This window comes from Orcinus orca, chromosome 6, assembly GCF_937001465.1.
Source record: "Orcinus orca chromosome 6, mOrcOrc1.1, whole genome shotgun sequence".
Lineage (NCBI taxonomy): Eukaryota > Metazoa > Chordata > Mammalia > Artiodactyla > Delphinidae > Orcinus > Orcinus orca.
Genome location: NC_064564.1, coordinates 5121666 through 5137624, shown reverse-complemented (window position 1 = coordinate 5137624; position 15959 = coordinate 5121666). Strand labels below are relative to the sequence as shown.

The 15959-nt window shown below is 40.1% G+C and overlaps 1 non-coding gene across 1 annotated transcript; it reads left to right on the top strand.

Moving 5' to 3' along the window:
• Positions 1 to 12881: 12881 nt before the first annotated feature.
• On the top strand, positions 12882 to 12988 carry LOC117196168 (U6 spliceosomal RNA). The gene has a single exon (XR_004476251.1). It is a non-coding gene; the product is annotated as a U6 spliceosomal RNA (small nuclear RNA).
• Positions 12989 to 15959: the final 2971 nt, after the last annotated feature.

The window sequence follows — 15959 nt, the reverse complement described above, 5'->3', positions numbered from 1 at the left end:
TATTTTGTTTTTTCTTTATATTATTTTCCTCCATCTCTATGTGCAGGAATGGAATCAGTTATACCAAACTTGACCAAACTTGAAGCTAAACTACTTCTTGATTTTACTTTCTAGTTTCAGATTTTGTTTGCTCTCTGTTATTGCACTAAACTCAAATGGGTTTCTCATGCTGCATGTGCATTTCCCAGGTCTGCATTTGACAGCTGTTTCTCCAGGGGATCAATAACTAGAAACCCGGACTTCCCTGGTGGCACAGTGGTTGGGAATCCGCCTGCCAATGCAGGGGACATGGGTTCGATCCCTGGTCCGGGGGGATTCCACATGCCGTGGAGCAACTAAGCCCGTGCGCTGCGCCACGGCTGCTGAGCCTGCGCTCTGGAGCCCACGGGCCACAACTATTGAAGCCGGAGCACCCTAGAGCCCGTGCTCCGCAACGGGAGAGGCCGCTGCAGCGAGAGGCCCGCGCACCGTAACGAAGAGTGGCCCCCGCTCGCAGCAACTGGAGAAGGCCCTCGCGCAGCAACAAAGACCCAACGCAACCGAAAATAAATAATAAATAAAAATATAAATATAAATAAATTTTAAAAAAAGAAAAAAAAAGAACTAGAAACCCAAAGCCATTAGGACCTTTAAAGCACTATTTCTACCATTAAAATATACTTTAGGGGCTTCCCTGGTGGCGCAGTGGTTGAGAGTCCGCCTGCCGATACAGGGGACACGGGTTCGTGCCCCGGTCCGGGAAGATCTAAAACGCCGCAGAGCGGCTGGGCCCGTGAACCATGGCCACTAAGCCTGCGCATATGAGAGAGGCCACAACAGCGAGAGGTCCGTGTACCACAAAAAAATAAAATAAAATAAAATATATATATATATACTTTAATAGAATTTGCCTAGAGCTGTTATCCTCTTATCCTTACTTTCAAATTTGTTAAAATTTGGCTGTTTCTCTCATGGTGTTTTAAAAGTAATTTATATCAGTTTGGAGTTCAAGAACCTGTGTGTAAACCTAGGAAGAATTCTCATTTAAATTCTATCTCTGCTTTTCCCAAAAATAAACAAATGGGACCTAATCAAACTTACAAGTTTCTGTACTACAAAGGAAACCATAAACAAAAAAAGACAACCAACAGAATGGGAGAAAACATTTGCAAATGTTGTGACTGACTAGGACTTAATTTCCAAAATATACAAACAGCTCATGCAACTCAACAACAACAAAACACAACCCAATCAAAAAATGGGCAGAAGACCTGAATAGATATTTCTGCAAAGAAAACATACAGATGGCCAACAGGCACATGAAAAGATGCTCAACATCGCTAATTATTAAAGAAATGCAAATCAAAACTACAATGAGGTATCACCTCACACCAGTTAGAATGGCCATCGTCAAAAAGTCTACAAACAAGAAATTCTGGAGATGTTGTAGAGAAAAGGGAACCCTCCTACACTGTTGGTAGGAGTGTAAGTTGAGTTGATGCAGCCACTATGGAGAACAGTATGGAGGTTCCTTAAAAAACTAAAAATAGAGTTGCCATATGATCCAGCGATCCTATTCCTGGGCATGTATCTGGACGAAAATATAATTTAAAAAGATACATGCACCCCTATGTTTATAGCAGCACTATTCACAATAGCCCAGACATGGAAACAACCTAAATGTCCATCAAAAGACGAATGGACAAAGAAGATGTAGTACAAAAACACAATGGAATACTATGCAGCCATAAAAAAGAATGAAAAAATGCCGTTTGCAGTAACATGGATGGACTTAGAGATTATCATACTAAGTAAAGTAAGTCAGAAAGAGAAAAACAAATACCATATGATATCACTTATATGTGGAATCTAAAATATGACACAGATGAACTTATCTATGAAACAGAAACAGACTCACAGACATAGAGAACAGACTTGTGGTTGCCAATGGGGAGGTGGGGTGGGGGTGGAATGGTTTGAGAGCTTGGGATTAGCAGATGCAAACTATTATATATAGAATGGTTAAACAACAAGGTCCTTCTGTATAGCACAGGGAACTATATTCAATACCCTGTGATAAACCATAATGGAAAAGAATATAAAAAAGAATGTATGCATATATATAACTGAATCACTTTGCTGTACAGCAGAAACTAACACAACATTGTAAATAATAAAATCAAAATTAAAAAAATAAAAATAGAAAAATGTACCTCTGCTTTTCTTTCTTGATCGCTTCTGTGATTGTGTGATCTTTTTCACATTTATGCAACTGCTTGTACATTATCATGGAATTATTTCCATATCTCTCTATATATCTACATGTAACTGTGTATCCATGTTCCTCTATATCTCTCTTATCTTTGAGAACACATTATCTGCCCACTTTATTGTAAGATTTTCAAGGGCAATAACTATATATATATATATATACTCATAATTACTCCACAGGGCCTTTGAATTTAAGTGATTTTAAGGATTTATTAAAGGGAAACAAATTGAACTGTTTACAATCATTTTAAATCCATGAATACTTCTTAGATAAGCATCATGAAAACCTGTTAATCCTAATTTGGAAAATCACCTCAAAAAATATTAACTTGAGAACCTCAGGATGTTTATGAAATTTTAAGTGATGACTACGTTATGACTGAACTAACTTTTCTTTTAAACCCATATCTCCTGTAACTGACAGAAGCATTAATGCTTAAATATTGGCAGTGGATTAACAACTTACATATTAGTTAAATCAGGTTAAGGTTATTTCTTCTTATTTTAGTTAATCCAGCCTGTGCCATAGATAGGACACAAGTCAGGGATCTTTACGTATTTTTGTATCTATTTGTATCTTTCACTCATAAAAATTAACAGAGAGGCAGAAAGTTGCGTGATGTTTTGAAAGGTTCTTAATTCTCACCAATTGAGAATTTCTAGCAAATTATTCATTTCAGATAAAACTGAAAGGTGATATTATGAAAAAAAAGGAACAGAAGAAACTCTGATGCAAACATTGTTATTTTGTCAATCTCAGGGAGACAGTACTAAATATTTAATGGCATTATAATGATGATAACCTTGGAATTAGATTTCTCCAGCAGTGTTAACATTCAGGGATGCTATTTAATACATTTTTAAAATGTCATGTAGGTGGTATTTACATAGATAGGTAGTAGTTAGATACGCATGCACATAACTAATATTTGCTTTGCTTTGGCAAAATGTATCACTGTTAAGTCTAAGACAGGCACAGAACAATAGATTAAAACATTTGTCCAGCCAATGAAAGAGGAAATTAGCTAGTTGCCATGGGATTTTTAATTGGAAAATTGCTGACTAGATCCAGTCTTGCTAGTATTTTAAATTACTGTTTTCCTTTATCAAATAATTTCAGTAATTTGAGGACATGAGAAAGAAGCAGCAGACCTTTCTGTCTTCCACAGTTGGTGACTGCATAAAAAGGACAGTCAGATAATCCACATCTAAGCCAAAGTAAGACTCTTTGTCCTCAGAACAACAAGCAGTATCTTGTAACTCTGTTCCTTCGGGCACATGGAGCTTTACAACTTCCTATAAACCCCATTTCAGTGCTATTCCTTCAGTTAAGTCTCATGCCCCTGAATAAGCTAGTAGTCATGATATCAAGGAGCATGGGTAAGCATTTTTCTTCTAGAGAACTAGGGTAAATGCCCACAGAATTTCATGTAGAAAAAAAATCCCTCAGTCCAAAGCACAAGCTCTTGCCTGTTTAATATACTGCAATATATCTCCTCTTGGTAATAAACCCCTTAGTGTTGCAAGCTATTGTTCTTATCAAAACTCTAAAAACAAACCAACTGACTTAGGAGAAATCTTGACTAGAAAAGGAATCTATTTTCCCTGCGAGAAGAAAGCTCCAGATAACAATAACTGATGTAGAAATGTGTCCATTCCAGGCCGTGTGACCACAGCTAATTGCATTTTCCTTTCTCTTTCACATGCATTTATATGCATGTAATCATGTAACAATTATTTTATTTAGTTAATTTTTTAAACTAAATTTTATAGAGAGAATAAAAGCTGATGCACAGGGCTTCCCTGGTGGCGCAGTGGTTGGGAGTCCACCTGCCAATGCAGGGGACACGGCTTCATGTCCCGGTCTGGGAAGATCCCACATGCCGAGGAGCAGCTGGGCCCGTGAGCCATGGCCGCTGAACCTGCACGTCCGGAGCCTGTGCTCCGCAACGGGAGAGGCCACAACACTGAGAGGCCCGCGTACTGGAAAAAAAAAAAAAAAAAAGCTGATGCACACATTGAGTTCTCAGAAGCTAGAACTGGAGATTCAGCCTATTAAAATGATCCTATCACCAAACTGCAGCAAAGTCCTTCATACTCCAGCCTTGCCAGCTCTTCACTGACTGCACACGTTTTTAGTAACGCAAGACCTAAAATAAAACAGAAGCTGGGAACATACTGTTTGCTTTGATTTGAAGGATTTATTATCAAAACAGCATTTTAAATATGTAACAAGGAATGGTGAAGCCCTCTAGCTCTTCTGGGCTGTAACTGTCAATTTCTGCTGGTTAGTTTTATGTTTAGCACTGTTTGCAATGGCTGTTTCAGAATGGATATATTTATCTGTTGGGGAGAAAGAATTCTCTGAGTGGTGTCAGACAGAATCCAGGGCACTCTCTTACTGACACCATTAAAGACAAAACAAAACTCGAGCAAGCACTCCTGGATGGTAACTTATTCTTGGCCTGCGGTTCCACGTGACCTGCTTTTACATGGAAGTTGCTGAAGATGAGTGTGTGTGATTTGATCTGCCTCTCAAATCCAGGACACCTGAACACTTGCTCGAGATTCCCAAGGAAAACAGAGATCAAGAGAGGACCAAGCAGACTTCATTACCAACTCCTTCATGATGGTCTCTGGCCGGGCAGACGTGACAACATGGAGAACACGCCTACATCAGCTGGCGCCTAGAGCCCAGGACCCCAGCAGGCCCACTTTCCCCACACCCACAGGCCACCTAACCAGGAGTTTCAGACCTTTAGTGCCTACTGTGGTTCTCAGCACAGATTACAATGAAATGTCTGGAGCAAAGAGCCAGGAGGGAGGAAACCGTGCCTGTCTGATCATCTGCTAGGGCTCGTCCCTGGAAAATGTGAGAGTCAGTGGTCTTAATTCTGCATCTCTCTCACACACACACACACACACACACACACACACACACACACACACACACACACACACACACACACACACACACACACACACACACACACACACACACACACACACACACACACACACACACACACACACACACACACACACACACACACACACACACACACACACACACACAACGTTTTTCATGCGAGTAGAGTTAGGGGAGGTGGCTTGGTCCGTTCCGGCCGCTATAACAAAAGACCACAGCCTGGGTGTCTTACAAACAGCAGACAGTTCTGGAGGCTGGACGCCCAAGTGTGGCCAGGGACAGAGTTGTGTCCAATGTGGACCTCACAGGGAGGAAGCAGGGAGGGAGCTCTGTGGGTCCCTTCTGTAAAAGTACCAACCCCATTCCTGAGGGCTCCACGCTTGTGACTAAGCATCTCCCCAGGGCCCAACTTCCTAAGACCATCACATGGGCATTAGGATTTCAACACAGGAATTTGGGGGAGACACAAACAGAGCAAGCGCAGAAGTGAAAAACATTGGGCCATACTTTTGAGTTATTGTTCTTTTTCTATCTTTCTACGTAACAAGATAAATTTAAAAGCCAGATGTGGTCAACCAGGATTATTATTCTTTAGAAAATTAAAATTAATACAAATGTTGTACCAGCTTTGCATACTTGAGATAAACCACCCTTGATTGTGGTGCATAATTTTTTTTGTATGTTGTTGGGTTTCATTTGCTAATACTTTCACAAAGATTTTTGAATTTATATTCATGAGAGATATTGGTCTGTAGTTTTCTTTTCCTGTAATAACTTTGTACGATTTTGTTATTAGGGCAAAGCTGGCCTCAAATAAGTTATGAAGTATTCCCTCTGCTTCTATCGTCTAAAAGATATTGTAGATCACTGCAAGATCCTTTTTGACCCACCTCCTAGAGAAATGAAAATAAAAACAAAAATAAACAAGTGGAACCTAATTAAACTTAAAAGCTTTTGCACAACAAAGGAAACCATAAACAAAATGAAAAGACAACCCACAGAATGGGAGAAAATATTTGCAAATGAATTGACCGATAAGGGTCTAATCTCCAAAATATACAAACAGCTCATGCAGCTCAATATCAAAAAAAACAAATGACCCAATCAAAAATGGGCAGATCTAAATAGACATTTCTCCAAAGAAGACATACAGATGGCCAAAAAGCACATGAAAAGATGCTCAACATCACTAATTATTAGAGAAATGCATATCAAAACTACAATGAGGTATCACCTCACACAGGTCAGAAAGGCCATCATCAAAAAAATCTACAAACAGTAACTGCTGGAGAGGGTAAAGACAAAAGGGAACCCTTCTACACTGTTGGTGGGAATGTAAATTTGTAAGAACCACTATGCAAAAACAGTATGGAGGTTCCTTAAAAAACTAACAAGAGAGCTACTATATGATTCAGCAATCCCACTCCTGGGCGTATGCTTGTAGAAAACCATACTTGAAGAGATGCATTCACCCCAATGTTCATTGCAGCACCAGTTACAATAGAGAAGACCTGGAAGCAACCTAAATGTCCATCGACAGATGAATGGATAAAGAAGATGTGGGGTGTGTGTGTGTGTGTGTATATACAATGGAATATTATTCAGCCATAAAAGAGAACGAAACAATGCCATTTGCAGCAACATGGATGGACCTAGAGATTGTCATACTGAGTGAAGTAAGTCAGACAGAGAAGGACAAATGTTATATGATACCGGTTATATATGGAATCTTAAAAAAATGGTACAAATGAACTTATTTACAAAACAGAAATAGAGTGACAGATATAAAAAACAAACTTACGGTTACCAAGGGGGAAAGGGTGAGAAGGATAAATTGGGAGATTGGGATTGACATATACACACCAGTATATATAAAATAGATAACTAATAAGGACCTACTGTATAGCACAGAGAACTCTGCTCAATACTGTAATGACCTATATGGGAAAATAGTCTAAAAAAGAGTGGATATATTTGTATGTATAATTAATTCACTTTGCTGTACAGCAGAAACTAACACAACATTGTAAATCAGCTATACTCCAATTTTAAAAATATATTGTAGAGAATTGGTGTAATTTCTACCTTAAATGTTTGGTAGAATTCACCAGTGAACCCATCTGGGTCTGGTGCTTTCTGTTTTGGAATGTTATTAATTATTGATTCAATTTCTGTAATGGATACAGGCTTATTCAGATTGTGTATTTCTTCTTGTGTGAGTTTTGTAAACTGTATCTTTGAAGGAATTGGTCCATATCATCTAGGTTATCAAATGTGTGGGCATAGAGTTGTTCATAGTATTCCTTTAATACTTCTAATGTCCATAGGGTTTGTGGTGATGTCTCCTCTTTTATTTCTGATACCAGTCATTTGTGCCATCTCTCTTTTTTTCTCAGTCAACCTGGCTAGAGGCTCATCTTTTCAAAAAACCAGTTTTGGTTTCATTGGTTTTTCTTTGTTGATTTCTTGCTTTCAATTTCATTGATTTCTGCCCTAATTCTTATTATTTCTTTTCATTTGATTTCTTGGAATTAATTTATTCTTCTATTTCTTGTTTCCTAAGGTATAAACTTAGATTATTGATTTTAGATCTTTGTTCATAAATGCATCAAATGTTATTACTTTCCTTCTAAGAACTGCTTTTGCTGCATACCACAAATTTTGATAAGCTGTTTTCATTTTCATTTAGTTCAAAATATATTTTTAATTTCTCTTGAGATTTTCTCCTTGACTCATGTGTTCTTTAAAAGAGTGTTGCTTGGGCGCATTGGTTGAGAGTTCACCTGCCGATGCAGGGGACACGGGTTCGTGCTCCGGTCCGGAAAGATCCCACATGCCGCGGAGCGGCTGGGCCCCTGAGCCATGGCCGCTGAGCCTGCGCGTCCGGAGCCTGTGCTCCGTAACTGGAGAGGCCACAACAGTGAGAGGCCCGCGTAACGCAAGCAAAACAAAACAAAACAAAAGAGTGTTGTTTAATCTCCACACATTTTAGGATTTCCCAGCTATCTTTCTAATTTCAAGTTTAATTCCATGGTAGTCTGAGAGCAGACGTTATATGATTTCTATTTTTTTTTAATTTGTTAACATGTGTTTGTGGCTTAGCATGTGGTATATCTTGGGCTTCCCTGGTGGCACAGTGGTTGGGAGCTCACATGGAGCATTCACCAAGATATACCACATTCTTCTTCTTTTTTTTTTTTTTTTTTTTTTTTTGCGGTATGTTGCTTTTTTGCAGTATGTGGAAGGAGGGAGGTTTCAGATCTCCCCTGGGGAGCTCCTGAGGTTGTAAACCAACATGTATGAATACTGGTTTATTTTCCATTATTCATCCATCCTCCAGATGATGCCCAGGTGGTTGTGCTGGGTTCTGGTTATTAAAGGTAGTGCTGCCGTGAACGGTCAAGGACAAAAGTAAGGCCAGACATAACGAACAAAGTTGTTTATACATAAATACGTCACTTCTGTTTCAGCGGGATTCAAAGATGTTAGGAAGGATGGCACATTTTATAGAGGATAAGGGGGAACACTGAGAGCATGTCTGGTTGGCAAGTGTTCTATTCAGCTGGGATTTTTGGAAATGGGGAGACTTCCAATCTGGTCTTCAGGTGCATTTGACCATCCTTGGTTCACCGCAAAGGGACATTTCAAAAGAAGGGAGAGTGTTCAGTGCTTGGGGCAGAGGGTTTTCCGTAGCTGGGCCAACTCCCGGAACAAGTGGGGAGCCACAGGGGTGCTCTTCTGAAGTCACACTGTCATTTTGGTCCTTACGGGGTGGGGTCGGGGGTGGCTGGCTGCCATGGAAGGCACTTTCTCAGAACATTCTTTTATGGGCAGAGGAGGAATGAACAAAAACACTCACAGGATTCTAGTCTAAGTAATGAGAGTACAAACCAAACAAACAAACCACAGGCAGTGAGCAAGGTACCTGACCTTTACACTAATCAGCCACAAACAAAATCTCAGGTGGGTCCTAACACCTCAGTCTGCTTGTACAACACCGCAGGAGGCCCTTCCTTTCCCAACCTTTCCTTCTTACTGCTGAAGAGAGTATTTCTCTTGGGGGAGCTCTGGTCTGGAAAATTGTGCCAACTGGGTACAACCCAGAAGTCCTAACTTCTCTTGTCAAACAACAATTAACACACCGATTCCAGATAAAGGAAAGAAACTTTCTACTAAAGAGAATGAAACTCGCAAAGGCAAAATTCAATTTACACCAGCTAAGAAAGCACGACTTTGAAGGCTGCACGGAACACTTGGCAGTGTCTCTGGGGCAGGCAGGCTTCTTTCACTCAGGAAAAATAGGTGTATAGTATTTTACGTTTGTTTAACTAAAAGTCACATTAAATCCCACCTGGACGGCTTTTGCTTCCCAAAATGAATGGATTGCTCTACTTCTAGAAGAATTAAAAAATATAAAACTCCTAACAGATATAAAATGTCATTTTATAAATTAAGAAAAAACAAAACCCAACACCTACTGCCCCCTTTGCCATCATGTATCCTTCAAATATTTAAAACTTCATTCTTTGTTACCCGGACAAGTAAATGGAAAAAAAAAAAGCATAATTTCTCCTGGAAAACTTTAAAAATCACAGCAATCATTTATAAAACTAATGCTAATAGAATTAGAGCATCTGCTGTTTACCAGACATTTCCCCAAGATCATTACATTTTTAAACTTATTTTATTCCCCCAAACTATATTTTCTTGAACTATCTTGTATCTCCCTGTTATCATAATGTTTTTCCTGGTCCCCATTTATCTCAATGAGAAAATTCCACTTGACCCCAAGATACAGCTGTTATTGATAAATAACCATGTATAACTTTTCCCAAGCAAAAAAATCTAGGCATCTTTTGTTCTTACTCTCATAAATTAAAAGACTGCCTTGTTAAAATTTGTTAAGACTGTACCTTGGTCTCCATTGTCAGAATTTCCGCTGCTTCTTCTCAAAATGTCTCCAACTATTGCCAGAGCTGCTCCGGGTCTTTGCTCAAAGCATGCCCACCGCCACCTTTAGCAGGAGTGAACATAAATCTTTAAATTAAAGGGTCCAGAGATAAGAAAGGAAGCTACAAACAAACCAAAAACCCCAGGTAAACCAGCTGGGACCAAGATGGCAATGAATCTAACATCCAGCAGAACCTGAATCTCATTATACGTTGATTTTTACTACATTGGCTACCAGATGACACACCTGCGGCGGCATTAAGGCCCAAAATAGGATGAAAAGGAGGTGGCGCCCCAGGCCCTTGAAAAAGACCCGCCCCTTCCCCCGAAGGCCTCTTCATCCCATCACTAACCTCACTCCTCCTCCCTTTGACTTTACTCTTTAAAACTAAGTCACTTCGGCTTCCCTGGTGGCGCAGTGGTTGAGAGTCCGCCTGCCGATGCAGGGGACACGGGTTTGTGCCCCGGTTTGGGAAGGTCCCACATACCGAGGAGCGGCTGGGCCCGTGAGCCATGGCCGCTGAGCCTGCGCGTCCGGACCACAGGCTCCGCAACGGGAGGGCCACAACAATGAGAGGCCCGCGTACCGCAAAAAAAAAAAAAAAAAAAAATTAAACCACTCTCTCCAGGTGGGTGAGAAGTTGATCTGTAAATTAAGCTCCCACTTCTCCGTTCTTTGGCCACTAAATGAAGCCTGTGCTGTGTCGATCTAAGCTTCGGTTTTGTTATTTGCCTCCTAACTGAATGGAGACAGAACCCTCGACTGCCCAGGCAGAGTCCTCGGCCAGGCTAGGGCCCAAGCAGGGTCCCTACCACTTAATTTGGTAACAAAACCTTCCCCCCAATTCTCCAAGAAACCCTGTAAAATCACTTCCCTGTTTAGAGGCACTTTTTCAGAGGCTATCTTCTTGCTTTGTGGCATAATAAAGAGAAATGTTTCATTCCTTCGGATTACTTTATTGTAACAATCCTCAGAGCAATCATATTATTTGCCACTTTTTATTTGGGGAATCTGACTCAGGGTCATTCAGTTGGAAAATAGCTAAACCAAGATTCCAGCCCAGAGGACCTCCCACATCCCGGACACACACACACAACGCCCCCATCTCTGTTCTAAACACACAAACTCTTGACCACATTACTATGCAGCATTATTTCAAGTTTTTCACTTTCAAAGTGATGACTTAAGGGAATTATAAGGACTTTTATATTGCTTCCTTCCTTGACCTTTTCATTGAAAACAATTTTTTCCCATTCAAAAGTTACATGGGGGCTTCCCTGGTGGCGCAGTGGTTGAGAGTCCGCCTGCCGATGCAGGGGACACGGGTTCGTGCCCCGGTTGGGGAAGATCCCACATGCCGCGGAGCGGCTGGGCCCGTGAGCCATGGCCGCTGAGCCTGTGCGTCCGGAGCCTGTGCTCCGCAACAGGAGAGGCCACAGCAGTGAGAGGCCCTTGTACCGCAAAAAAAAAAAAATAAATAAATATAATAATAATAAAATCCTGGTCCCCAAATGAATTTCTGTTGCCTTAAATTAATTATATTAAATTTACATTTACATTATGTTACATAAAGAGTAACATATTTCAATGACTTTGCACTGTTTTCATATTCAAAGAGTGGTTGTTTTCATATTCAAAGAGTGGTTATAAAATCTTTCTTTGAAAAGACATATTTTTTGATCACTATGTTCCAATTCGCTTGTCAAGTACGTTAAGTCCCTGTAACGTCCTTTATGATATGATTCAAGAAACCCTGAAGATTTTCAGTGTCCTTACTTCTTCTAGTATTATTTACCACCAGACTAATCATTACATCACTATAAATTAATTTTGTGTTCCTCCTCAAGAGGTGATTCTAATCTTGTAATTCTGATTTTGCTTCAGGAGATTTCATCCGAAAATGTGTGCACTGAACCTAATGAAATAGATGCTACCAGGAGCTGTCAACAACTAAAGGGACCGTAAAACTGTGAAGTGTTAAGACTCAGATCTACACCTCACAACCGAAGAGATTTAAAGATACTGTGAAGTCATGAAAAACTAGAGATCTCAGGCCGGGACCGTAAGAAGTTCTCAGTCAGTTTTTCAGGGGCCATAAACCTTATCCAAGAATCCTGACCAAGATGATAACTCTCACAGGGGACAACTTCTCTATAAGACCCAGAAAACAAGCTCCAAATATCAGAGGCAGGCTGTCCTCTCTCAATCTACTCACCTTTTTTCTTTCCTTTCATCCACGCTTTCTTCTGCACTTACTTAAGGACCTAGATTATTAACAGATACTCAAACCTCTTATCTACAATGTGTATACGTTCCCTATATTTAATTTTGCTTCTGATACTTCTAGTCACTCCTTTGTGTGTGTCTTTTGATTAAGATGCACATCCAATATAATTATTGTTTATATTCCTTTGGATGACAACCAGCTTCCTGTGATGCTAGTTCGTTGCAATAAGAAAGATGATTTTCTGTGTCATTGGAATCAAGCGCTAAGCGCTTTTTAAGTGACATGTAAAACAATGGATCAAGTGGCCAGAAAAATAAAATTCTCATCAAACCTGGACATGAAGGTGTCTGCCTGAAAAATGACAACACTTGGCAACTTTGTAGGCAATTTGTCACAGAAGTAGAGCTTGGGCACCCTTGCCTCTTGCCTAACATAGGACTACAAACCGTGACTCATGTCTTTCTTAGTGTTATTCCACGTTGCTTTGCTCAGATATGTCATCGCCAAAGTCCAAAATACTGGTAGTACTTGCTTTGGCAGCACATATACTAAAACTGAAATGATACAGAGAAGATTAGCATGGCCCCTGTGCAAGACTGACATGCAAATTGGTGAAGTGTTCCATATTTTTACGAAGCGAGAGAGTGGCATGGACTTATATACACTACCAAATGTAAAATAGGTAGCTAGTGGGAAGCAGCCGCATAGCACAGGGAGATCAGCTCGGTGCTTTGTGACCACCCAGAGGGGTGGGAGGGAGATGCAAGAGGGAGGGGATATGGGGATATATGTATACGTATAGCTGATTCACTTTGTTATACAGCAGAAACTAACACAACATTGTAAAGCATTTATACTCCAATAAAGATGTTTAAAAATATTTTTTTAAAAATTTAAAATCCCAAAATACTGCTAAATGGACTTTGTCCCTTCAGGTGATCCAACAAACGATCTTCAAACAAAAAGAAAAAAAAATCTGACACTAATAGATTCTGGAAAACTACCAGCAGAGCCTTATCATATAACTACAACTCACCCAAAAGCAGTGAAGATTGAAATTGCTTCTGTTCACAGACAATGGGGTTGTAATCCCCATCCTGGGCTGACAAGTATGTCAAGGGGGTGGGGGACTGAGACCTTAAACCCATGGGGTTTTGGTTTTCCTCATGATTAAAAATATATATCCCCAGGATACTTTCCTGTCACTGTGTGAAGACTGAGAAAAATGAAAGACGTTAGAGCCTGGCTCTGGGAAATACTTGAGCCCTGAAGATAAGCTATAAATCAACTAAAATACCTGAATTATCAAGACTGTTGAGTAAACTTGGCTCAAAACTTGGTCTCATATGTGCGTTAGTGTAAAGCTATTGTGTGTCACACACTGCCCGGTCCCAAGGAGTTCCCGACCTCCAAAAGCTTGTCTGAAAATCTGTCACCCAGACAGACCCTAAAAACCCATCACTCTGCTTTTCCTGTTTGGGGCTAAGATTCTGCCAAGGTATGTTTCTTTCTTATTTCAGCAGATCCAACAAAGTGAGCTTTGCCTGCTCGGCAGGTTTTGGATGGTGTTTTGCTAAGGTGAAAGTTGACAAAAGCTATAAACGCAAAAATCAATAATTTATCTGTACGATGGCAAGACTTGACTAGAAACAGAATTGGGAAACAGTCTTTCCACAATAGATAAGAGTAATAATAAAATGCTCAGAAACAATGTCCACACGAAAGGCACAGGACCTCTGTAAATAAAGCAATCAAGTCATATTGAAAGAAGTAATAGAAAATGTCAACAAAATGGAAAAGTGTGAGAAGAATAAAAATATCCATTTCTCCCAAATTATCATAGAATTCATACAATCTTAAAGGATCACAATAGTTTTTTAAAAAAATTCTAGCTGGAAGTTAGTATGGAAAATATAGAAAAGAAAGACTGCAAGGTACTTTTGTCCTACTGGATATTAGCATACACTCCACATGCATTTACACAGGGGCTAATCAGTGTCATCTTGTGTGTATCAAGTTACACTCACCTGGATCTGCAGTGGATGAATCAGTGTTGCCGTTAGTTCCTGGTCACATTCATAATGCATAGAACAAGGACTGCTCACTGCCATTCCTCTTTCTGACCCAATTTTCTAGTTTACTTATTTGAGCATGAGGTAAATGACAGTATATTTGGGACTAGCAAGTGCCTTCAATAGGTAAGATAGAAATGTCTTGGAAGCAATAGGAAAGTATTTTATTGTGAGCTAAGCTTCACACTTTCTGTCAGTTATTCAAAATCCACTGATCTGAAAGTAATAGAAATTGGATTACTATTGAAAATTGAGAAAATAATATAGTATTCCAAAAGCAGTATATAGCTCTTAGTTATTTGTCTTTTTTGACAAAGTGAAACAGAAATCTCCCCTCAAGAGTTTATCATGCTGCACTGTAATTTTTCTTTTTTTTTGCGGTATGCAGGCCCCTCACTGCTGTGGGCCCCTCCCGCTGCGGAGCACAGGCTCCGGACACGCAGGCCCAGTGGCCATGGCCCACGGGCCCAGCCGCTCCGCGGCATGTGGGATCCTCCCAGACCGGGGCACGAACCCGCGTCCCCTGCATCGGCAGGCAGACCCTCAACCACTGCGCCACCAGGGAAGCCCTGCACTGTAATTTTATTAGGCAAGTGGTCAGCCGTAATACACAGCTGTAGAATATATTTGACAAAATCAAAATACACTGCACTGCTTTGTCAATTTTCTTCCTATGGACAGATAATTTATTATTGTTTATTCAAGTGATGAATTGCATCAAAAAGTTACAGAAGTGAAAACACATATCTGTAACTTTCTTATTTTTCCTTTCCTATCTTAGCTTACTGATTATTCATATGCTCTTCTTCTTCCTATTATGCCCATATTTAAACGAATCTGCTCTAAATTAATATTACGATCCTCTTATGAAATTTTAAAATTTAAGCCCATCTATGATGCTTCCGATTCATCAGCGTTATATCGCTTCCATAGACATAGAACAGTGAGTAGTTACAACTACCAACTCCTTTTTGCACAGTGGATGTTGTTCCCATGGCAACGGTGGACAACAGTGAACAGCAGCACACCAGGAAGCTCCCTGCACTTTAATAAACAACTCTCTTTCCTCTATCACTGTATTCATAGCCTGCACAGAATTTAAAAATCAACAGGATGCTAACATCTGCAGTGCCCATATAACAGCATAAGAAAACGCCATTCTATTCTTCCTCAATTTTGTATATATCGTTCAGGAGCGTGTTTTTCAGTAATGTAGATGACTCATCACTCTACAATTCCACGATTTGCTGAAATAGAGGAGTGGTGAACTCTGTACCAGCAATAGAAACTCAGCAAATGTCCCACTATTTTATGTTTAGCTTTTGTGACTATGTGTATGTGGATACGGATCCCTTTTTCCCAGATTCACATGGATAGAGTTGAGGGTCCGACTTCATCAGCTTTTAGACTCATTTTTGAGGAGAGTTCTATCTTGGTTGAAAATGGAACCACATTACCTAAGGCAAGCGCTCGGTGTCATTGTACCTGATCAACCATCAAAGTCATTTAGCTTGTATTTATGAAAGCAGG